The 24773-nt window shown below is 49.3% G+C and overlaps 2 non-coding genes across 2 annotated transcripts; both read left to right on the forward strand.

Annotated features, from left to right (window-relative positions):
• The first annotated feature begins 13412 nt into the window (after positions 1-13412).
• On the forward strand, positions 13413-13495 carry trnal-uaa (transfer RNA leucine (anticodon UAA)). The gene has a single exon. It is a non-coding gene; the product is annotated as a tRNA-Leu (tRNA).
• A 3715-nt stretch (positions 13496-17210) lies between these two features.
• Positions 17211-17293, forward strand: trnal-cag (transfer RNA leucine (anticodon CAG)). Its single transcript has one exon. It is a non-coding gene; the product is annotated as a tRNA-Leu (tRNA).
• Positions 17294-24773: the final 7480 nt, after the last annotated feature.

Raw genomic sequence — 24773 nt, forward strand, 5'->3', positions numbered from 1 at the left:
TTCCAATTCAACCTTCAGAGTTGGGTAAATAATTTCAGTGTAAATTGTGCAGCTCAAGAGTCAAAACCAAAGGGCGATGCAGAATAAAGGAGAACTGCCAAGACCCCAGATTGAACCAGGGATCTTCAGTCTAACACACTCCCAACTGAGCTATTTCAGTCTCACAGGCTTGGGATGATAAGTGGCAAGTAACATTCGCACCACACAAGTGCCAGGCAATGACCATCTCCAACAAGAGAGAATATAACTATCTCCCCTTGACATTCAATGGCATTACAATCACTGAATCCACCACCATCAACATCATGGAGGTTACCATGGGGAGCCATACAAATAACTTGACTAGACGAGCAGGTCAGAGGCTTGGAATCCTGAGATGAGTAATTACAGTGCAGCTGTTGGCTCCACCCCAGGGGCTGAATTTGTTCTGTAAACCATGAAGCAGCTTCCTCTCATATCCCAGGTGTATCAATAAATCCTCTTACAAAAGCCCCAAAGTGTGATATATTCCTCTCACTCATCCATGACTCCTGACTCCCCAAAGCCTGTCCAGCATCTGCAATTCACAAGTCAAGAGTGTGATGGAATACTCTCCAGTTGCCTGGATGGGTGCAATTCCAACTCAAGAATCTCAACACCGTCCAGGACAAAGCAGCCCACTTGATTGGCACCCCATCTGCAAACATTCACTCCCTCCACCATCGGCACACAGTGGCAGCAGTGTGTACCGTCTACAATTGCACTGCAGCAATGCACCAAGACTCCTTCGACAGCACCTTCCAAACCAGCGACCTTTACCACCGAGAAGGGCAAGGGCAGCAAATGCACGGGATACCACCACCTGCAAGTTCCCCTCCAAGCCACACACCATCCTGACTTGGAACTATATCGCCGTTCCTTCACTGTCGCTGGGTCAAAATCCTGGAACTCCCTTTCTCACAGCACTGTGGGTGTACCTACCCCACATGGACTGCGGCGGTTCAAGAAGGCAGTTCACCACCACCTTCTCATGGGCAATTAGGGATGGGTAATAAATGCTGGCCTAGCCAGCGATGCCCACATCGCATGAATGAATAAATAAAAATGTGAAGTATCCCTTGTGTCATTCTTTTGGTAGAAAATATAACCCTGGTAGAATTGCCCCTCCCAATCACACCTCACTTCATAGAACATAGAAAATGGAGAAAATTTATGGCACAGAATGAGACCATTTAGCAATCGTGTCTGTGCCAGCTGAAAAAGAGTGATCCATCCCAATCCCACTTTCCAGGTCTTGGGAATGGGATCTGAACAGATCTCAGAGCTCACATTATGTGAATGTTCTGTTGAAGTGTTGGTGAGCTGATATACCAGGGGAGATTCACACTGTTGAACACAGTGTGAAATACATTCAAGTATTTATAAAACATTACAACATGTGAGTAATATTCCCCATTGATTTCTCAGCACTGATGGATTGTGAAGTGGGAGACAGCCAGAAGTCCCAGTGATCCACATTGACCCTGAGCTGAGAATGAAATGAGAAAAAGTTCAATCTTCAGCAGCGAGATGCTGCAGAGAGGTAAGAGTCCTGAATCAAGGAGAGACTTTCTCATACTGCTGTTGAATCTCATTTCAAACACTCCTTGAACTCTCTGCCGAGGAATTCAGAGCTGGAGAATGCCTGTAAAATCAGCCTAAAAAGGAAATAGAAAACACCCACCGTGGGCTCAAACTCAAAAACTTGAGATTCAGAGTTTCATGCTTTCATCGACTGAGCTCACCAGGCCTGAGACAGTGTCCCCGTCCTGTCTGTTATTGGACGGTGCAGCTGTTGGCTCCACCCCAGGGGCTGAATTTGTTCTGTAAACCATGAACCAGCTTCCTCTCAAATCCCAGGTTTATCAGTAAATCCTCTTACAAAAGCCCCAAAGTGTGATATATTCCTCTCACTCATCCAGAATAAAAGTTACATCTTTTGCTCTTTTTACCTTCCAAACATTGACTTCTATTTTACTCAGCATTTATTTCTCTCTCCTTTTTATGTTGTGCATTTCCTAATAAACATTTCATTTCAATTATTTATGAGGGATGAAATGAACAGAAAATATTTTCTGCAATGGTACCGGGGTGTGGGACAGAGTGAGTGGTTCGGATCTGGAATACACTGCCTGAGAGTGTGCTGGAGGCAGATTCAATCGTGGCTTTCAAAAGGGAATTGGATAAACACCTGAATAGAGAAAATTTGCAGGGCTACAATGAAAGGGCAGAGGAGTGGAATTAGCTGATCTGCTCTTGCAAAGAGCTGTCATGGACATGATGGACTGAATGGGCTACTTCTGTACTGTAACCATTTGATTCCTTGATTCTAACTCTGTCAAAGTTGTTCTGAACTTGCTCTGCTCCAAGGAGAACAACCCCAGCTTTTCCAGTCTCTGCACATAACTGAAGTTATGAGGAACCATGGGGAACCCACTGTAAACCTTCCTCCAGACAGAAATACAACTGTTCACCACCACACTGTGACCCAGCTGTTCACATGATTTGGATGCGGGGACCAAATGTAGTATTTCCAAGTTTGCAGATGACACAAAACTAGGTGGGAATGTGTGTTGTGAGGAAGTTGCAAAGTGGCTTCAAGGGAATTTGGACAGACTTAGTGAGTGGACAAGAAAGTGGCACATGAAATATAATGTGTAAAAATGTGAGGTTATCCACTTTGGTAGGAGAAACAGATGTGCAGATTATTTGTTAAGTGGTAAGAGTGTGAATGTACAAAGGGGCCTGGGTGCCCTTGTCAATAAGTGACTGAAAGCTAACATGCAGGTGCAGCAAGCAATTAGGAAGGCTAATGATATGTTAGCCTCTATCGCAAGAGGATTTGAGTACAGGAGTAGTGAAGTCTTGCTTCATTTGTATATAACCTTGGTTGGATTGCACTTTGGAATACTGTGTGAAGTTTTGTTCCCCTTACCTTCGGAAGGATATAATTGCCATAGAGGGAGTGCAACGAAGGTTCACCAGACTTGTTCCCGGGATGGCGGGACTGTCAAATGAAGAGAGATTGGGGACACTGGGCCTGTATTCTCTAGAGTTTTGAAGAATGAGAGGTGATCTCATTGAAACTTACAACATATTTAAAGGGATAGACAGGTAGATGAAGCTAAGTTGTTTCCCCCAGTTGAGGAGTCTAGAACCAGGGGACACAATTTCAACGTAAGGGGAAAGCCACTTAGGACAGAGATGAGGAGAAATTTCTTTACTCAGTGGGTTGTGAATCTTTGGAATTCTCTACCTCAGAGGGCTGTGGAAGCTCAGTCATTGAGTATGTTTAAAGCAGAGATTGACAGATTTCTAAATACAAATGACATAGGGGATATGGAGATAGTGTGGGAAAAAGGCATTGAAGTGGACGATCAGTCATCATCATATTGAATGGCAGGGTGGGCTCGACGGGCTGAATGGCCTACTCCTGCTCCTATGTTCCTATCAGTCTGCAAACTTCATATGCATGCTGTCATTGTCCGTTTTATTTCATGGGCTTCAGTTTTACTGGCAGTCTAGTATGTGACATCATCAAGAAGGTTTTCAATAAGTTAAATAAGGAGAAATTGTTTCCAGTGGCAAAAGGGTCAGTAACCAGAGGATGTATTTATCAGGTGATTGAGAAAAGAACCAGAGGCGAAATGAGGAATGATTTTTTATACAGTGATGTGTTGTGATCTGGAATGCACTGTCTGATCAGGACTTGAAAGCAGATTCAGTCGTAACTTTGAAAAGCGATAGGGATAAATACTGGAAGGAAAAATGTACAGATTACAGGAGACAGCACTGACAGAATGGACCAAATGGTCTCCTGCTTTGGGTATCATTCTATGGTTTTATGAACATAATGTTGAAACAATTCGCTGAGTTGGAAGGGAAGTGAACCCAGATTCCGGGTATTCTAAACACCAGACCCAAACCAAATGAACAAGCCCGTTGTTTAATCTCTGTTTTTCACACCAGCTTCTCCTCGCTCTTTCTGTGTTTCCAGCCTGGTCTGTTCCTCTGACCTTCATTCCTGACACTCTATTGAGAATGGCCAACTCACTGCACCTCTCACTCACACCGTCACTCCACCCCTTCACCCACTTCCAAACCTCTCTGTTGAACAGTACCTCACTTCTGCTCCTCTGCTCCATTAATATAACAGGAAAACATTTTCAAACAGACATCTCCAGACAGTGAACGTTCCAGTAAGACAAGGTAAAGATCAGATTCATTCACTTTAACACAGAGAGAGCAGCTCTCCCTGTTCAGTCTCAGGAGCAGCTGTAGTTTCACTCCCATTAGTCTTAGAGACATGGGCCAGAATTTTAAGGGACCGTTGGAGACGGGAATGGAGGCTGGGGAGGGGGAGGGGGGGTGTATAAAATAGGGATGGAAGACGTCGGACCGGATATTTCTGTCGGCGGCTGACATGGAGGGCAGACTTCGCACATCCACACGGCAAGAAGGCATTTCAAGTATTTATGAGTCCAATTGTCAGCAATTTTATTCACTGGATCCAATTGAACTAATAGTGCACGGGAACCACGGGGCTTCAGAGCCTCGCCTGGTTAAAGGAGGTGACTGGGAGGTGGGAGCTGAGTGTTGTCTTCACTGGGAAGCTATCGGGTGAGGCAGCAAAACTTGGCAGCAAGGGTGGAGGGGGAAAGGGCATCGGGAAACACTGTCAGGAGTGGGGGCCAATGTGCCAGCTCTGCAGGGTGAGCCACACCAGGGTGTCATTGGGGCAGTGCCACCTCATTGAGAATGACAAGTGAGGTAAATGTGGCTGGGTGTTGTTTACTGTGAAGGCCTTGCACTCAGGGAGGGGCAACCTGTCATGGGCCTCATTCGAGGCTCTCATTGGATTCGAGGCTCCCATTGAGGAGGAGGAGGAGGAGTAGAAAGGAAGGGAGGGAGGCGCAGGCACCAGCGGGGGCACCACAGCAGCTTGGGGGCCCACAGGAAGGCCAGCCTCAAACATGAGGCTGGAGAAGGAGGCAGAGGAACACGTCAGCCGAGGTTCAACTACCTGCAGATGTCCGAGTGACAGTGTCTCCGCAGACTGCACCTCTCCACGGAGGTCGTCACTGATCTCTCTGCCATGATGCAGCTGTGCCCCATGCGACTTGGTGGGCACCTGATGCCAGTGTCACTGAAGGTCACCGTGCCACTGAACTTCTTCACCACCAGATCATTGCGGGGATCCACTGGAGATATGTGTGGAATCTCACAGTCTGTAGTGAATCAGTGCATCAAGGAGGTCACCAATGTCCTGTTCAGGAGGGCCGGTGACTATGTGCACATTGATTGAAACAGTCAAGCTGAGAGAGCTATAGGATTCGGGGCCATCGCTGGATTCCACCAGGTGTAGGGTGTCATTGACTGCACCCATGAGACCATCAAGGCTCCTGCAGACCAGCCAGCAGCCTTCAACAGGAAGGGCTTCCACTTGCTCAGTGTGCAATTGGTCTGCGACCACTGCAAATGGATCCCATAGGTGTTTGCACAAATCCCGGGAAGCAGCCACAACGCCTGCATAACAAGGCACTCCCAGGTGCCAGAACCTTTCCGCGGCCCCATCCGCTTTCAGAGATGGATACTTGGAGACAAGGGCTATCCACTGAGGACATGACTGCTGACGTCTGTGAGGAACCCACGCACGGATGCAGAGGAGAGGTACAACACCTGCTGCGTGTCAACCCGAGCGACCATCAAGGAGGCCATTGGTCCCCTGAAGATGAGATTCAGGTGCCTAGATCGATCCAGTGGAGCCCTTCAGTATGTCCCGGCGAGGGTCTCGCATATCGTGGTGGTTTGCTGTGCACAGCACAATCTGGCATTACAGAGGGGTGAGGTGTTGACTAGTGAGGATATCGTGGAGTGTGGTGTCTCCTCTGATGATGAGGATGTGGAGGAGGATGCTGCCCAAGCAGTGCCAGATGAAGAACCTCAGGCACAGCAGGAAAGGGGCCATGAGATACACACAAGGGAGACATGAGACACCCTTATACATTCAAGTTTCCTTTGAGCCTTACCACCTTCTGGAACCACAGCAATAAAGTCTTAGCTTTAAGCAGCCCTGTTGTCACCTCCTTCCTTCTGTTCTGCAGCGTCCAGGTACACATCGCACAGTGACAAGGCCGAAGCTTTGTAAACTCAGGGCTTGGTCCCTCACTTCCAGCCCCTTGGGAGGAAGGGTTTAAATGAAGTCCCAAAGTGTATCAACAATAAGAAGGAGACATAGTGAGAGGACATCATTTCTATATTCCGTGTGACACCAAACACAACCCTATCCAACTGGAATGTACATTCACCCGTGAACCCCTCAGTGAATCTAGGTGCTCTTCTTAAATCTTTTCCGGGTGCTCCTACGTGGTGCTCCCCCTGCTCTGTCAACTGAGATGGAGACAGGCTGCTGACCTTGCTGCCCCATGGCTTGGGATGACATTGGTGGCCGTCCTCTTGCTGCCTGAGGCCTGGAGGGCCCCGGCACACTGAGGGCCTCCTGCACAGGTACAGGGACCCCACTCTGTCATCGAGGATGATGGAGGCAGGCACTGGCATCACTTGTGTCACTCGCAGAGGGGCTTTGGAGCTACTGTCCACACCAGGAACACCCTGAGAGGGGACCCCAGATGTAGCAGCCAGCTGCTCCTCCCCCTTATAAGACACACTTGTACCTCGCTGCTGACCTGAGAGGGACCTGGACCTGGTGAAGAGTTCAGGTGCCACGTCCCCCCTCTCACCTTGTCACCGCTGGATCGAGCTCATGGACAAAGCGATGGAGTGCAAGTCTGCGCACATCTCCGGCAGCCACTGATTGGTCGCCTGGATCTGGCTCTCCATCAGAGTCACCAATCTCTCAAGGAAGGAAGCCAGACACACCCCCATCAGAGACAGTACAGCATGCAAGGCCTGGATGGACTCCTCCATCATCCGAACTTGGGTACACATAACCTCTGGCAACTCTGCCAGATGTTGCCTGACCTCTTGCTGCAGCTGCAGTATTTCCCGTGTTGCTGGTGACACCAGAGGCACGTCATCAGCCTGGGACTCAGCATGGGCCTGGCCTCCCACAGACTTCCAACTGCCAGTGGCCTCGGCTATCACAGCCTCCGTCAGCTGCCCGGGCCTGTCTGTGACGTGCTCACCAGCTTGTGTGCCCAAATCTAACAGCAAGTGGATACCCACCGAGTGAGGGTTTCTGTGCTGGTGGAGGGTGCAGGGGAATGAGGTGATGGTGCACCATCTGAGGCTCCCTCCTCCTCCTCAGAGGTGTCTGGCTGTCCCCCAGTCTCTCCAGCTCTTCGCTCTTGTCGTTCATCCCAGCCTGCATGTGAAAACAGGGACATTGAAAGATTAGGGTCTGCCCATCGTGACATTCCAACCACCCCTACTGTGCAGCTCCATTGATGCAGTGGTGAACAGATGAGCAGCATGGCTCCTTTGCAGCGGATGCTCCCTTGTGCCCCAGGAGATGTTCACTCACTCTCTTAGGTAGGTGTCCCTGTCTCTCCATCAGCTATGGAGCAGCTGCTTTGCTGCCCTGCCTGTTCCATGGCCTCCTCCTCCATCGGAATGAGGACATGGAGATAAGGCATCCACTGCCAGTCTTGACATGCTCTTTCCGATTGTGGGCTGTCTTCTCCTGCAGCCACTATGATCAACAAAGTTAGTCTCCCAGCGGGGACAAACCCAATATCTCTGATGGTGATAGTCCAGCAGTCCATGATGTGGACACACATATTCCTCCTGCATGTGGCCCCTCTCGAGGGACTGTGTGAGTTTATACTATGACTGAAGTGCACCTCCCACCGAGATGCAGCCAAGCCTCAGGCAGCATGTCCTGCTGCCCTTCCCCAATACACATGACTGGGTGGTCACTCCCTTTCCACCAAACACTCCCTCTCACTCTGCCATGCGCAATGTCCAAAGGGTCCAAAGTGTTTTGAGTTTGCGCCTGAGCAGCCCGGATCCGGTCATTGACCCACTTCGTGCACTGGATCCATGTCTTGGGGGTGACCCCACGGCTGCTGACTTCACCTACTATCTCAAAGCAGCTTTGCTTGGTCAGGTGGACAGGTCTCCACCTCCCATCCCTGGGGAAGAGGATCTTCCACCTATCTGTTATCACCTGGAGGCGAACCTGCAGGAAGGCATCGCCAAACCATTGGACCATGGTCACTGCAGGCTCGCATTCAGCTCCTTACCTATCAGGCAGCAGAGACAGCAGAACGGGTCCTGGGGCATCAGTGACAGCAGAACGGGTCCTGGGCAGCAGAGGCAGCAGAACAGGTCCTGGGGCAGCAGATGCAGCAGAACAGGTCCTGGGGCAGCAGAGGCAGCAGAACAGGTCCTGGGGCAGCGGAGGCAGCAGAACAGGTCCTGGGGCAGCAGATGCAGCAGAACAGGTCCTGGGGCAGCAGATGCAGCAGAACTGGTCCTGGGGCAGCAGAGGCAGCAGAACTGGTCCTGGGGCAGCAGATGCAGCAGAACTGGTCCTGGGGCAGCAGATGCAGCAGAACAGGTCCTGGGGCAGCAGATGCAGCGAACTGGTCCTGGGGCAGCAGAAGCAGCAGAACTGGTCCTGGGGCAGCAGAGGCAGCAGAACAGGTCCTGGGGCAGCAGATGCAGCAGAACTGGTCCTGGGGCAGCGGAGGCAGCAGAACAGGTCCTGGGGCAGCAGAGGCAGCAGAACAGGTCCTGGGGCAGCAGATGCAGCAGAACTGGTCCTGGGGCAGCGGAGGCAGCAGAACAGGTCCTGGGGCAGCAGATGCAGCAGAACGGGTCCTGGAGCAGCAGAGGCAGCAGAACGGGTCCTGGGGCAGCAGAGGCAGCAGAATGGCTCCTGGGGCAGCAGAACGGGTCCTGGAGCAGCAGAGCAGCAGAACGGGTCCTGGGGCAGCAGAACGGGTCCTGGGGCAGCAGAGGCAGCAGAACGGGTCCTGGGGCAGCAGAACGGGTCCTGGAGCAGCAGAGGCAGCAGAACGGGTCCTGGGGCAGCAGAACGGGTCCTGGGGCATCACAGGCAGCAGAACGGGTCCTGGGGCAGCAGAACGGGTCCTGGAGCAGCAGAGGCAGCAGAACCGATCCTGGGGCAGCAGAACGGGTCCTGGGGCATCAGAGGCAGCAGAACGGGTCTTGGGGCAGCAGAACGGATCCTGGGGCAGCAGATGCAGCAGAACGGGTTCTGGGACAGCAGAGGCAGCAGAATGGGTCCTGGGGCAGCAGAGGCAGCAGAACGGGTTCTGGGGCAGCAGAGGGCTCTCAGGAAGACACTCCTTTAAACCAGGCAGCAGTGAATGCAGGTCTGGCAGCCCTTTCAATATGGTGCCAGCACCTGCCGTTGTGTCAGATGTCGGTGCCATCGGTGCCTCGTTCCCTACTTCTGGTCCTTGTTTACATGGGCCCCACGCCTCCCCTTCATTAATTGGTCGGCTGCTCCGTGATCGGGGTCGGTCGGCCACATTTCACTCGTGTGGTGACGACACCCACTTCCGGTGCCTCTGCCGAGAGCCGCACCGTTAGTTTAAAATTCAGCCCATGGGGTCAAGAGTGGAAAATCTCCCCTCTGATTCTCTCTACTTAAAATGAAGGAGACACCAAATTAAAACTGATGAAACCAGGGATTGTATCCTGGTTCTTCAATCTAGTGTTCTCCCAACTGAGCTATTCCAGCCTCACTGTGAACTCATCTTCATTGGAGACAAATATAACTCCAGGCGGAATTTCCCCACCCGTTCATTCCTCACTTCAGGGGAATGGGACCCGACCAGATCGCGGAACTCAGATTATGTTAATGTTCTGCTCTTGATATCTTAATATTATCTTGCGTTTGAGCCACTTTTAATCAGGTTCACGGACAAATTTTTCCATCATCCCTTCTCCCACATTCTCTCTCTCTCATTCATTCTTTATTCCTCACAATCCAGAAAGGGTTAGGAATCAGAGCTCACCCCCAAACCCTCTGCACACAGACCTCTGTCTGTTACCCTGTTTGATCCAAGAGACCAGTCAATAAATTACACTCTTTATAAACACAGAAAGCTGCCTCACAGTGTTGGACAGAGATAAATACACTGAAGTCTTTTGAAAAAAGTTCATCTTACGGGTTGTTACTGAGCCCACAGAGCAGGGCGGGCCCAGGCTCCAGCCCCAGCCCCAGCCTGTGCTGTGTTAGCTGATGCCACCTGGTGTGATACTGAGCCACACGGAGCAGGAAAGGGCCTGGTTGTATTCATGGCCTGTGTTGTGTTAACTGATCCCACTCAGTGTGGTAGGAGCCACACAGAACAGAATGGGCCCAGGCTCCTTCCTCAGCCTGAGGGATGATAGTTCTTCTCACACGTTGTTGTCCAGAGCCCCACACAGAACAGGGAAATCTCAGGCTCCATCCCCGGCCTGTGGTATTTTACTTCATCGCACCTGGTATGGTACGGAGTCCCCAGAGCAGGAAAGATCCAGCTTCCATCTCCGGCCTGTGCTGAATTAGCTGATCTGACCTGGTTGGCACTGAACCGCAATCAGGGAAGGATGGGCCGAGGCTCCATGGCCTTTGGTGTGTTAGTTATTCTCATTTGGTGAGGTACTGAGCACCATATAGAGCAGGATGGGCCTGTGCTCAGTGAGCTGATCTCACCTTGTGTGGTCCTGAGACCCACACACAAAGCAGGACAGGCCTAGGCCTTATCCCCGGCCTGTGTTCAATTCGCAGATCTCAGTCAAAAGATTTTGATAAGGTTCCACACAAGAGGCTTCTCTATAAGATTAAAGTCCCTGGTATCAGTGGTAAAATATTGATCTGGATTGGGAACTGACTGGCAGACGTAGGCAGAAAGTAGTTACAGATGGATCTGGATCTGTTTGGAGACCAGTTACTAGTGGTGTCCCACAGGGATCGGTGTTGGGACTGTTGCTCTTTACTATTTTTATTAATGATCTGGATGTAGGTGTAGGGGGCACCATCTGTAAATTTACAGATGATTTGAAGATCTGTGCGAGTGTTCAGACTGTAGACGATACTCGACTATTTCAGGCTGATCTTAATGTGTTGGGAGATTGGGTTCATGACTGGTAAATTATGTTTAATTTGGGTAAGTGCAGTGTTATTCATGAGGACAGGGCGAATGCTCAACATTCATACACCCTTCAGGGAAAAACATTAAAGTAGGTGGAAAAAAGAAAATAATTTTGAGCAGAGATCTGCATGTTCTAGTGCACAGATCTCTAAAGGTACAGCAGCAATGCTGTGAAGTGATAGTTGGAGCAAATAGAGGGTTGGGCTGCATTCAGAGGACAATTGAGTATAAAATGAGGCATATTCTTTCATGGGATGTGAGCGACACTGGCAAGGCCAGAATTTGTTACCCATCCCTAATTGTCCTTGACAAGGTGGCGGTGAGCTCCCTTCTTGAGTTGCTGCACTCCATGTGGTGTAGGTACACCCACAGTTCTGTTAGGAAGGGAGATCCAGGAATTTGACCCAGCATCAGTGCATGAACAGCGATATATTTGCAGATCAGATGGTGTGTGACTTGGAGGGGAGCTTGCACATGGTGGTGTTTCCATGCATCTGCAGTCCTTGTCCTTCAAAGTGGTGGAGGTCTTCGGTTTGGAAGGTGCTGTCTGCGGAGCCTTGGTGAGTTGCAGCAGTGCATCTGGCAGATGGTACACACTACTGCCACTGAGCGTCAGTGATGAAGGGAGTGAATGTTTCAGGTGGTGAATGGGGTGACAATCAAGGCGGCTGCTTTGTCCTGGACAGTGTCGAGTTTCTAGAGTATTGTTGGTGCTGCACTCATCCTGGTTTGTGCCTTCTAGATGGTTGACAAGTTCTGGAGAGTCAAAAATCACAAAATTATTGCAGTGCAGAAGGAGGCCATTCGGCCAATTGTGTCTGCATAGAATCATAGAACATAGAAAGTTTACAGCACAGGCAGGCCAAAAAAACGAGCCACCCAGCTGAATCCCATTACCCAGCATTTGGACCGTAGCCCTGCAGGTTCAGGTACTTGAGGTGCACATCCAGACACCTTTTAAATGAGTTGAGGGTTTCTGCCTCAGCTACCCTTACAGGCAGTGAGTTCCAGACTCCCACAGCCCTCTGGGTGAAAAAACCTTTCCTCATCTCCCCTCTAATTGTTCAACACATCACTTTAAATCTATGCCCCCTAGTCACTGACCTCCCTACTAAGGTAAATAGACCCTTCCCATCCATTCTATCCAGACCCCTCACAATTTTGTACATTTCAATCAAATCTCCCCTCAGCCTCCTCTATTCAACCCCAGCTGATCCAATCTTTCCTCATCGCTGCATTTTTCCAGAGCTGGCAACATCCTCGTAAATCTCCTCTGTAACCTCTCTAGTGCAATTACATCCTTTCTGGAATGAGGTGACCAGAACTGCACACAGAACTCAAGTTGTGGCCTAACTAATGATTGACACTGTTCCAGCATAACCTCCCTGCTCTTATATTCTATACATCGGCTAATAAAGGAAAGGATTCCATAAGCCTTCTCAACCAACTTATCAACCTGTCCTGCTACTTTCAGGGATTTGTGGACATTCACTTCAAGGTCCCTCACTTCCTCTACACCTCTCAGCATTCACCCATTAATTGTGTATTCCTTTGCTGTGTTTGACCTCACCAAAGGCATCACCTCACACTTCTCCAAGTTGAGTTCCATTTGCCACTTTTCTGCCCACCTGACCAGTCCATTTCTCCAGCTCTCCTAATGAGCATTTCACCACGTGCCTTGAGCTGAGTTACTCATCACAGAATTCCCACGATCTGATTTACTCTTGTAGCCAGAGTATGTATATGAATGGTCCAGTTATGCTTTTGTCAATGGTAACCCCCAGGATGTTGATGGTGGGGGGATTCAGCGATGGCAATGCTGTTGATCGTCAAAGGGAGATGGTTACATTCTCTCTTGTTGGAGATGGTCATTGCCTGGTACTTATGTGGTGTGAATGTTACTTGCCACTTAGCAGCCCAAGTCTGAATGTTGTCCAGGTCTTGCTGCTTCTGGACACGGACTCCTTCAGTATCTGAGATGTCATGAATTTGTCCTTTTATGAAACCTTGGTCAGGACTCACTTGGAATATTGTATCCAGTCTTGGTCTCCTCACATGATGGGTGATATTGAGGCTTTGGAAAGGGTACAGAGGAGAGACATTCGACGAATTCCCAGTATAAGACATCTTGGTTATCAAGTTAGACTAAAAGAGTTGGGACCCTACACCTTAGAGAAACCTAGACTGAGGGGTGATCCGATTGAGGTTCATAAATAATGAAGGGTCCAATTTAGCATGGGAGAGGAGTCATAACTTTTTATTGGAAAAGGCCAGATGGCACCCGGATCACATTAAATTTCATTTTCAGTGGTGGGCTAACGTACCAGGATGGCCGAGTGGTTAAGGTGTTGGACTTAAGATTCAATAGACATGTGTCTGCGTGGGTTCAAACCCCACTCCTGGTATCTGTGCTTATAAAATGTTATTTATTCTTTCCCTGACTTTTGCCTTGCATCATCATCTCTTCTGTCATTTAATCACTCTTGCCTTCCAACTGATCACAGCTTCCTATTATTTGATCTGCCCCAGCACCGTTCCTTGGCTCTGCGCTTGCTTATAAACTGGTAAATCTTTAACTTAATCTCCTCTGTACCCTGACAATGACCTTCTCATCCTTCCTGGATTGTGGTTCCTCACAGGATCCGCTGCCTCTCCGACTCCCCTCCAGGTAACTGAAGGCCCTGAGCCTTGGTCTCGCTTTGTACGCTAGCTGGTAGTTGATTCCTTGCAGGTCTGCCACCGCTCAGGAGAAGCTCAAGACCCAGATCAAGCAAAGTATCAAGAGGAATGTGAACAAAGGCTCCCTGGTGCAGAGCAAGGGACAGGGCGCCTCCGGCTCCTTCAAAATCAGCAAGAAGGAAAACCCAGGGAAAAGTGGGAAAGAAGGTGAAGAAACCAGCAGCCAAGAAATCTTTAGTGAAGAAACCAGCAGACAAGAAATCTTTGGTGAAGAAACCAGAAGACAAGAAAGTGACAACAAAGAAAGTAACAGCCAAGAAAACGAGCAGCAAGGCGGCGGCAACGCCAAATAAGGCGGTGAAGAAAGCAGCGCTTCAGAAAAAGTCTCCTGCGAAGAAGGTCAAAAAAGGCAAGAGTGCGGCGGGCGGAAAGGCGCTGAAGAAAGTGCAGACATGGAAGAGCAAGGTCAAGCCGAAAGCAGCGAAGTCTCAGAAAGCAGGGTGTGGAAAGAAGTGAAAGCGCGGGAAACTTGTAAACATCTGAACACAAAGGCTCTTCTCAGAGCCACCCACATCTCTCAGGAAAGAGCTGATCCCCTGATCAAATGATCCCTGTCCAGGCCCCGCCTGCAGATTCCACATGGAAATGATTTGGAGTAAATCCAGGATCCCTGGTGACTCCCCTCCACCCAGCCCTTTCCCCACTCTCTGTCATAAAACAGAGGGATGTCCGGCCCTCACTCTAACTGGGGATGTGTTCGGTGCAGTCTCAGTTCACAAATTCAGGGGGAGAGTTTGTAAGACAGTAACACTGGCGGAGAAACCCCACCTCACAAATCAAACCCCAACGCATGAGTTTCTCCAATTCAGCTGGAGTCGGGTGACAACAGGAGCTGGGATAGGCTGTGATCGGGAATGTTAGGAATGGATTTGTTCAGGGAGGAATGTACCTGGAATCTCCGAAAACAATAGTTCCTTATTTCCCCAGATGACACATTCTGCAGTGAGAATGAAAAGTCTCTTCACTGCTTCACATTTATTAATTGTTTGGTTCGAGATGAATAATGAGTCAGAGAGTAATGACAGGATCTGAAGCTTCTCTCACACCAGCCCTTGAATGACTCAGTGTGAAGTGTCCAATGTGTGAAGCTACTGCCAGGGTTTGTCAATCTGAACAGTTTCAGCTCAGTTACTGGGGGCCTGGAATCCCCGCAGTTTGACTCTGTCTCTGATTGGTCACCGCTTCTCAATCCAATTCTTAACCAATAGGAGAATCACATATAAGTAAATAGAAGTTCTCATTGGCTTAGATTTTCCAATTGGAAAAAGCCTGGCAATTCCAGAGCAGGAAGGAATTGAAGTGATGGAAAATTTCAATTTTCAAGCAACAATTTTAAAACCTCTCATTTTATGTTCTGTTTTACTGTATGTACCGTCACAAAATCCTGACGCGATTTTAGGAATCGTTTTCATTTGTCAATCTGTTAACTGTCAGCGGCGGGAGGAAGGTCCGGTTCAGCAATTTAAAACGAGACAAATATCAGCTTCCACTCTGTAAAAGGAACAAATTAGCGACTAACCGCCTCTCACAGGCTTCTCGGGGACTGACAGAAACGAGCGGTTTCTGATCTTTTCTCCTGAAAGAGGCGGATAATGCTGCAGGGAGCAATGAACTGCCCTTCACTTTCTGGCTGCTAATACACCCCTGACTTTAAACAGTTCAAACAGCGACTGATGCTTCTGCCGGAAAATGAGCAGATTCACCAGAATGATCCCGGTCCATCATGGCCAAAGACATCCAGCTGGCCCGCCGCATCCGCGGGGAACGCACCTGAAACCTAGCTTCAGTAACAAGTGTAACAAGGGCTCTTTTCAGAGCCACCAAATCAGCAAAGGAAAGAGCTGCCATCTCTGTTCATCATCAAACCCATTAGATTGGAGGGGCGGCCACATGGTTTCTGTTTTGTCACATCACTTTCCCAAAAGGCCTGTCGGACTGAGAGCTGATCTGGAATTTAAAAAGCAGCATTACCGGAGACTCATTGCTGCTCAGCACAATCTCAACCCCGCTCCTGGGATCCGTTAGCTGGCATTTGGGGAAAAGAAATGGATCCCAGTTTTATTTGGAAGGCATTCATGGAGCCGGGTCCGTTCACATGAGGGTTATTTACTAACATTACCCAATGAGTTCACTAATATTTGAATCCATTGGAGATTAGTACACAGGATATGTAAGGCAGCTCGGTCACTCTGACTGAAACCGCCAGTTCCCCGGGGTTGCAGACCCTGACACTGCGGGGAGAGAATCCCCGACTCTATCCCGCCGCCGGGGGTAACAGACAGCTCTGTGTCCGGAGAATAGGGAGGGCCGGGGGGAAGGCACATATTAAAGCGCTGCAATGGACTCAGCTCCTGTGTGTGCACAACTCTCACTGATTCCGTCCTCTGGGAACAGTGCGGTCTAAACAGATCAGGTTAGGAGAGAAACACACAGCCCGAGAATGGCCTCTTCCTTCCTGCATTTACTCTGTTCCGGGAGCAGATTCTCATTGAGAAGCGGCGCTCAGATCACCAGAGAGAAAAAAAAAACACAATTCAAACTGTCCAAATGAAACACAGAGAATTAACCCGGACACTTCCATTATTAAATTAATTCATCAGCTCCGAACCAGTTCCCGTTAATGTACCGGGATAATCTCGGGATTTAGCAAATCGAAGGCAGCGGGATTTATTAAATTGTTGATTCTGACACCCTGTAGTTCAGTTCTTCACTTAACTAGAGGGGGAGATGTGTGAGCAGAGAAACAGAGCGAAATCCAGAGAGGGAACTGAAAACACACCTGGACAGATGTGAAACAGGTCAATCCACTGTTCCAATAACTCCATCTCTGACTCCCTCCTGACAGTAACCAGCCCTTTCACAGAGACTGTGAGTGGCTCTGAAAAGAGCCTTTGGTTTATTAGATGACATTTTGGCCGCTTTACTTTTTCTGGGAGCTCTTGAGTGCTGGTTTTCTTAGGCAGCAGCACGGCCTGGATATTTGGCAGCACCCCGCCCTGAGCGATGGTCTCCCCTCCCAGCAGCTTGTTGAGCTCCTCGTCGTTGCGGACGGCCAGCTGCAGTTGTCTGGGGATGATGCGGGTCTTCTTGTTGTCCCGGGCCACGTTACCGGCCAGCTCGAGGATTTCAGCGGTCAGATACTCGAGCACAGCAGCCAGATCGACCGGGGCTCCGGCACCCACACGCTCAGCATAGTTACCCTTTCTCAGGAGCCTGTGAACACGGCCCACCGGGAACTGCAGTCCAGCCCGGGAGGAGTGAGACTTGGCCTTGGCCCGAGCTTTCCCGCCGGTCTTTCCTCTTCCAGACATTTCCACAATCTCACAAATACTTTCACAAAGAATGAATAATTTCCTTAGCATTGATAATACATCGCAGGCAGTCAGGATGGCTGAGCGGTCTAAAGCGCTGCGTTCAGGTCGCAGTTTCCACTGGAGGCGTGGGTTCAAGACCCACTTCTGACATGTTGTGTTTTGACTGAACTGGAGGCGTTTGGGAGCAGCGGCAAAAAGCAAAGTAAAAGCATGAAAGAACATGGACAAACAAAATAACAATGGACCCAAAGATGTTGCATTAAAACATTAGAGTCAGAGGCAACTAAACAAACAGCAGGGCACAAAAAAGATCAAAAATGTAACCTTTGTATCGGGGTGGAAGATGTTGCCAATATCCTTAATGAATACTTTACTGTATTCCCGAATGAGAGGGTGATGCAGATATTGTTTAAAGGAGGAGGAGTGTGAAGTATTGGACGTGATAACTTAAGGAGAGAGGAAGTCTTAATGGGATGAGCATCCTTGAATGTGGATAAATCATCAGGACCAGATGAAATGTACCCCAGGCTGTTGAAAGAAGCCAGGGAAGAAATAGTGGAACAAAAACAAGAAATGCCGGATTCACTCAGCAGGTCTGGCAGCATCTGTGGAAAGAGAAGCAGAGTTAACGTTTCGGGTCAGTGACCCTTCTTCGGAACTCCGAAGTTCCGAAGAAGGGTCACTGACCCGAAACGTTAACTCTGCTTCTCTTTCCACAGATGCTGCCAGACCTGCTGAGTGAATCCGGCATTTCTTGTTTTTGTTTCAGATTTCAAGCATCCGCAGTATTTTGCATTTAAGAAATAGTGGAAGGTCTGACCATCATTTTCCAATCCCTCACTGGATACAGGTGTGGTGCCAGAGGATTAGAGGTCTTGTAACGTTGCAATAAAAGCAAAATACGAGGCAGATCAAGCATGGCTGATCCTTTCGAGTAGAGAAACAGGGCTGAATTCCCTGAACCAATGCTACAGCTTTCAGAATAGAAGGAGCCTATACAAACCTGATGGGTTCCACTTAAACAAAAGAGCTGGAGGTGTTGACAGTCAGAACAGATAAAATGAGGAGGAGTGTTTGAAGCAGATTCTGTGTGGTTTCTGTAGTTGTACGATGGAGTTATTTCAAGGAGGTGATTCTGAATGTAATGGATCAACGTGGACCCATCCAAGGCAAAGGTTCTAAGCTTCCCTGTGGTCCAGCCTGGTTGAATGGAACAGAAGCAAACAAATCATCCAGAAGAGGAAAAGATATGTAAGGCCATGAAAGCACAGAATTCAGATGGATGCAATACCAGATGGTATGGCAAGAGTGTAAAACAGCAACAGACTGGTGAATAAAACTTTCCCATTGAATGAGACAAGAGAAAAGAAGGGTAATAATAGTGTCAGGTGAGTTGTGACACTATTCACATTCCACCTTGATCTGAATAGGACTGTTGAAGGGAGTGATTGAGAAGAATAGAGGAGAAATGAAAAGAAAGGAGAAATAAACAAAAGGTCTTTTGATTTTAGAATGCTTGTTTTTGGAAATGACAGACTGTAAAGTGTGTGTGTCAGAAGATATAGAGCGAAGTTGGGTATGACAAGATCACAGGAAAGTTGTGCCCTGAGACAAGGTGTGTGTTGACAGGAAAGCTGCTTTCTTTTGCACAATATGTATTTTATTCGTATAATTTGTGCAATTACATTGCAAAGCAGTTCAAATTTAATATTACATAAGGTACAATACAGATCAGTTTCCTTCAATAATGTACATGATGTATCTCACTATCCCTGCCTGCACAGGTTATATTTACAGTATTTACATTACACATCAAACATTCTCTGGTGCAAACAGCCCGAGGGGTTTTACACGGGTTCCAGCCCCTCACTGTACTGTGGCCTACTAGGGCCTTAGACTGCAGCCTTTCCCCATTGAGTCTCCATGGTGGCTTCCCCAAGCTTTAATGCCGTCCCACAGCACATAGTCTTGGACGTTGCAATGTGCCAGTCTGCAACACTCGGTCATGGACAGCTCTTTGCACTGGAATACCTGTCCCACGGCCGGGCTCGTTCTCAATAGAGATCATTTCAAATGAACATTTCCTAAATCCGTGCTTTCTCTCTCGCATTAAAGAGAACAGGATGTCTCGCAGATTCAGTGTGAGACAATAACACTGCCGGGTAAAGGCCGCTTTCCAACTCCAATCTTAACACAGGAGATTCCCCAAGCAGCTGCAGTAAGGTGCTGCAAACTGCTGGAAGGGGATGTGTGTGGAAATGGTGATGTTACTGAGGAGGTTTCTTTGTATAGAATGGACTGTGTTTAGGTGGGAATATTACTGAGCGTTAATTGCATCGGGACCATATTTAAAAGCTCCGGCTTTCTGGAAAGCCTTGACTATGAAGACTGAGTCTGGAAGGGTTTGTGTGGAGAGCTGGGTTTCGGTTCCACTGTTAATAAAGGGTTTGAAATTGGCAGCCCGGAGGAAACTGGAGGTGGAGCTGAAAGATGAGGGGCCGTTCTCTCTCCGTCTGTCACTCTGGGTGTCTCCTCCCCATTTGCTCTCTGTTCAATCTTCACTCTGTCTCCTCCCCTTCCTGCTCTCTCTCTGCCATTCTCAGCCAGGTCCGGGTGGCCTGTATAAAAAGGAGCCTGACGGAATCAGTCTCTTTTATTGTGCACCGATGTGAGGCAAGAATCAACTTGTCTGGCAGTAAACAAGAGTATGCTCCAGGCTGGCAGTATGTTAGAATCCATGAGGAAAGGCATCATCACCCTCATCGACAAGCGGAAGGGGGAGAGGACAGAAATAAGAAATTGGTGGCCCATTTCACTGCTTAATGCTGACAACAAGATTCTGTCAAAAGTCATAGCCAGTCGATTCAAGTCTGCTCTGGAGTTGGTGATTCACCCTGATCAGACCTATACTATACCAGGCAGGACAATCTCTGATAGCATTGCGCTACTCAGGGATATGATCACCTATGTACGGGACAGGAGGGTGGACACCTGCCTCATCAGCCTGGACCAGGAGAAGGCTTTTGACAGGATATCGCACACTTACATGATGGATGTGCATTCCAAAATGGGGTTTGGGGAGGGAATCTGCAATTGGGTCAAACTACTCTACACAAACATCAGTAGTGCAGTCTCAATCAATGGGTGGGAATCAGAAAGTTTCCCGATCCAATCTGGAGTCAGACAGGGCTGTCCTCTCTCCCCTGTCTTGTTTGTTTGCAGTATTGAACCCTTTGCAGAGTCTATTAGGAAGAATGCGAGCATCAGAGGGGTGACAATCCCAGGCAGCGGAGGCACTCAGGTGAAAACCTCCCTGTACATGGATGACATCGCCATTTTATGCTCGGATCCACTGTCTGTCGTCAGACTGATGAGCATCTGCGACCAGCTCGAACTGGCCTTGGGAGCCAATGTTAAACACGGCAAGAGCGAGGCCATGTTCTTTGGGAACTGGGCTGACCGATCCTTTGTCCCCTTCAACGTTAGGTCAGACTACCTGAAGGTGCTGGGGATATGGTTTGGAAGGGCTGGGACGTGCACCAAAACCTGGAAGGAGCGAGTAGCCAGGGTACAACATAAGCTGAGCATGTGGGAGCAGCGATCTCTCTCCATTATGGGTAAGAACCTGGTCATCAAGGGCGAGGTGCTCACATTGCTGTACGTGGTGCTGGTCTGGCCCATACCGCATTCCTGCGCTGTGGCGATCACCTGAGCCATTTTCCGCTTCATCTGGGGATCCAAAATGGTCCGAGTCCGGAGGGACACGATGTTCAAACCTCTGGATAAGGGCGGTAAAAATGTACCCAACGTCGCCCTCATCCTTATGGCTACCTTTGTGTGCGGCTGCATCAAGCTGTGTGTAGATCCCCAGTTTGCAAACTTCAAGTGTCACTACGTGCTGAGGTTCTATCTGTCCCCGGTGTTGCAAAGGATGGGCCTGGTCATATTGCCGCGGAATGCTCCATCCAGTTGGACTGTGCCGTACTACCTATCCTTCATGGAAAAGTTTCTGTGGAAAAACACCTTTGACCACCAATCCATCAGGCAGTGGTCTGCACGGAATATCCTCAAGGCCCTACGGGAAAAGGAGATGGTGGATCCTGTCGGATGGTCCCCTGAGCAGAAGTCCAAAGTCATTTGGCAGAATGCCTCATCAACAGAACTTTCAAACAAGCACCAAAATGTAGCCTGGCTGATGATGAGAAGAGCCCTCCCTGTCAGATCCTTCCTGCACACCCGAAGTCTCACCCCATCCACACGCGGCCCTCGAGGTGGCTGTGGTGGAAAAGAGACGTTGCCCACCTCTTTCTGGAATGTGTCTTTGCAAAGCAGGTGTGGAAGAGATGCAGTGGTTTTTGTCGAGGTTCATCCCAAGCAGCTCTGTAGCACAGGAGTCTGTGCTCTGTGGGCTGTTCCCAGGGACGCACACCAAGATAAAAATCAACTGTTGCTGGAGGACTGTCAATTCGGTGAAAGATGCCCTTTGGTCTGCCCGAAACTTGCTGGTCTTCCAGTGCAAAGAGTTGTCCACGACCGAATGTTGCAGACTGACACGTTCCAAGGTCCAGGACTATGTGCTGAGGGACGCATTAAAACTTGGGGCAGCCGCAGCAAAGGCTCAATGTGGAAAGACCACTGTGTAAGGTCCCCTCACCAAGCTGAACTGAGGGGCCGGATCCATGGGAAACCACTCGAACTGTAGCCAGAAAATATTTGTTTGCTGTAAAATGTACATGGCATGACAATGAAATGGAAGGGTTGTGAGGCAACTCACTCCTGTATTGAAGTAAACTGATCTCCTTTGCACTCTTTGTATTGTTTGACTTGGTGCTTTTGGGAACTGTTTTGTAATGTATTTTATTTTACAGATTTTAATGAATAAAGTATATTTTGGAAATTAATAAAAGAAAGTCTGGCAGAGGTAAAGGAGGGAAAGGACTGGGCAAAGGCGGAGCAAAGCGGCACCACAAAGTGCTTCGTGATAATATCCAGGGCATCACCAAATCAGCAATCCGCCGCCTGGCTCGCCGTGGCGGGGTCAAGCGGATCTCGGGTTTGATCTATGAGGAGACTCGCGGGGTGTTGAAGGTTGTCCTGGAGAATGTGATCAGGGATGCGGTCACCTACACTGAACACGCCAAGCGCAAGACGGTCACTGCCATGGATGTGGTGTACGCTCTGAAACGGCAGGGCCGCACTCTCTACGAATTCAGCGGCTGAACAACTCGACCCTTTCCAGCAAACACAACAAAGGCTCTTCTAAGAGCCACCCACCGCCTCACAGAGAGAGCAGTGACCTGGAAACGGGAGCTGGGATAGGCTGTTTAGAACTGTCTGGAATAAATCTGTGCTGTGTTCGGGATACAAAACTAGAATCCCCAAATTTGACATTTAATTTGTAGCAAGGATATGCAGTGGATTTGATTTTCTGAACGGGCTGTGTAAACAGCGCCTGAGGCTCTTCAGTTTGTTATTTCTCCAGTCGACACATGCCCTCAGTGAAAAGCCACATCACTCCTCCAGAATCACTCATTGTTTTCATAGAATTTCAAAATGATTTCGCTGCAATGAGGGAATCCGGGAGTTTTGCAGCAGCCGTTGAATCGGTCGCTGGAACCAGACCCACTTGTGATGTTATTTCCCCCGAGACGGTGTTTCCTGCACTGAAACTGACAGGGTTTGTGAAACTGATCAGTTTCAGCTCAGTCATTCAGGGACCTGGAATTCCCACAGTTTGAGCCCGCGCTATCCAGAGCCCACTTCTGATTGGTCACCCTCTTCCCATTCGCATGTCTTAACCAATTGCCGAGCCTCGAATTAGAAAATACAGCAAATCATTGGCTTAAATTGACGTCCTGGCAGAAAGGTTGAATTCAAAAAAGCCGCCAATTTCAGTGTTGGGCAGAATCGAATTACTCAATGAATCCAAATAACGAAATTGGCGGCACATTTTATACTTTCCCCGATTTTCCTTTCCATCGATTGGGGTGCTAATTCACTCGGGTGTGTTTGCTAATACGAACTGTAATCCTCAGATCCATTTAACATTTCAGTAATCCTATGAAATACAAAAGGAATTTTATGATTGAATTTCCATTGGAAGATAGTGAATTAGCACCCCGATCGATGGAAAGCAAAATTGGGCAGAGGATAAAATGTGCTGCCAATTCGTTATTGTGATTTGTTTATATAACTGACCAGGATTGACTTCACCCGAACGCAGCTACTAGCTCCCACCTCACTGACCGCTCTCCCCACTCTGCAACTCGCTTTCTCCCCCTCCTCCCTACTGGCGAAATTCCGCACTCTGGCTGTTCGCTCTCCGCACCCCCACCCCCCACCCTGTCCCAGCCCAGCCCTCAGCTGCTAGCTCTGGCCGTGACACTCGCTCCCACATTTCTTCACCAGGCGCCACCTGTAGAAGCAGGAGGGCCGCAAGGAGTGACAGGGCGACGGAGGAGTGAGTAGCTGAGAGGAGGGAAGCGGCGCGGCCTGGAGCGAGTGGTCAGAGAGTGGGGTAGTGCGAAGCGAGGAACAACTGGCCAGGGGAGTGGGGGGGTGGGGGAGCAGCGAGGTCTGGAGCGAGCGGCTGAGGGGGGGAATCGTCAAGGCCTGGAGTGAGTTGCCGAGGGGGGAGAGCTACAGCTTCAAAATCTCCCATTCAGCCACTTCCACCAGCCAAGTGGTGGGGGGATGGGGTGGCTAGATACCCAATGACGCTTTATCACGCGTGCACGAAGATGGATTTGTTGCGGAAATGTGATGATGTTGGCGCTGCAAAATGACATCATCCCGTGCACGCGCCACTCACTCCTGGCAGGATGTCAAAAATCACTGTGATTTTTTGGTCTTTTCAGTGCACTCCTCTTTCCTTAGTTGCCTCTCACCTTAATGTATTGAAGAAACATCTTAGGGTCCATTTTCATTTTCCTTGTCAATAATCTTCCATGCTTTCCCTTCACCGCTGCTCCCAAATCCCTCCAGTTCAGTCAAAACACAACTTGGTAGATTTGGGATTTGAACACACACCTCTAGAAAACACTACGACCTGAACACAGCCCCTTAGACCACTCCGCCATCCTGACTGTTTCAAGCTTACGACAAAAGCTGAGAAATTATCCATTCTTTGTGAAAGTATTTGTGAGATTGTGGAAATGTCTGGAAGAGGAAAGACCGGCAGGAAAGCTCGGTCCAAGGCCAAGTCTCGCTCCTCCCGGGCTGGACTGCAGTTCCCGGTGGGCCGTGTTCGCAGGCTCCTGAGAAAGGGTAACTATGCTGAGCGTGTGGGTGCTGGAGCCCCGGTCTATCTTGCTGCTGTGCTCGAGTACCTGACCGCTGAAATCCTCGAGCTGGCCGGTAACGCGGCCCGGGACAACAAGAAGACCCGCATCATCCCCAGACACCTGCAGCTGGCCGTCCGCAACAACGAGGAGCTCAACAAGCTGCTGGGAGGGGTGACCATCGCTCAGGGCGGGGTGCTGCCTAATATCCAGGCCGTGCTGCTGCGCAAGAAAACCAGCGCTCAGAGCTCCCAGAAAAAGTAAAGCGGCCAAAATGACATCTAATAAACAAAAGGCTCTTTTCAGAGCCACCCACAGTCTCTGTGAAAGGGCTGGTTACTGTCAGGAGG

The sequence above is a fragment of the Heterodontus francisci genome, unplaced genomic scaffold (assembly GCF_036365525.1).
Source record: "Heterodontus francisci isolate sHetFra1 unplaced genomic scaffold, sHetFra1.hap1 HAP1_SCAFFOLD_167, whole genome shotgun sequence".
Classification (NCBI taxonomy): domain Eukaryota; kingdom Metazoa; phylum Chordata; class Chondrichthyes; order Heterodontiformes; family Heterodontidae; genus Heterodontus; species Heterodontus francisci.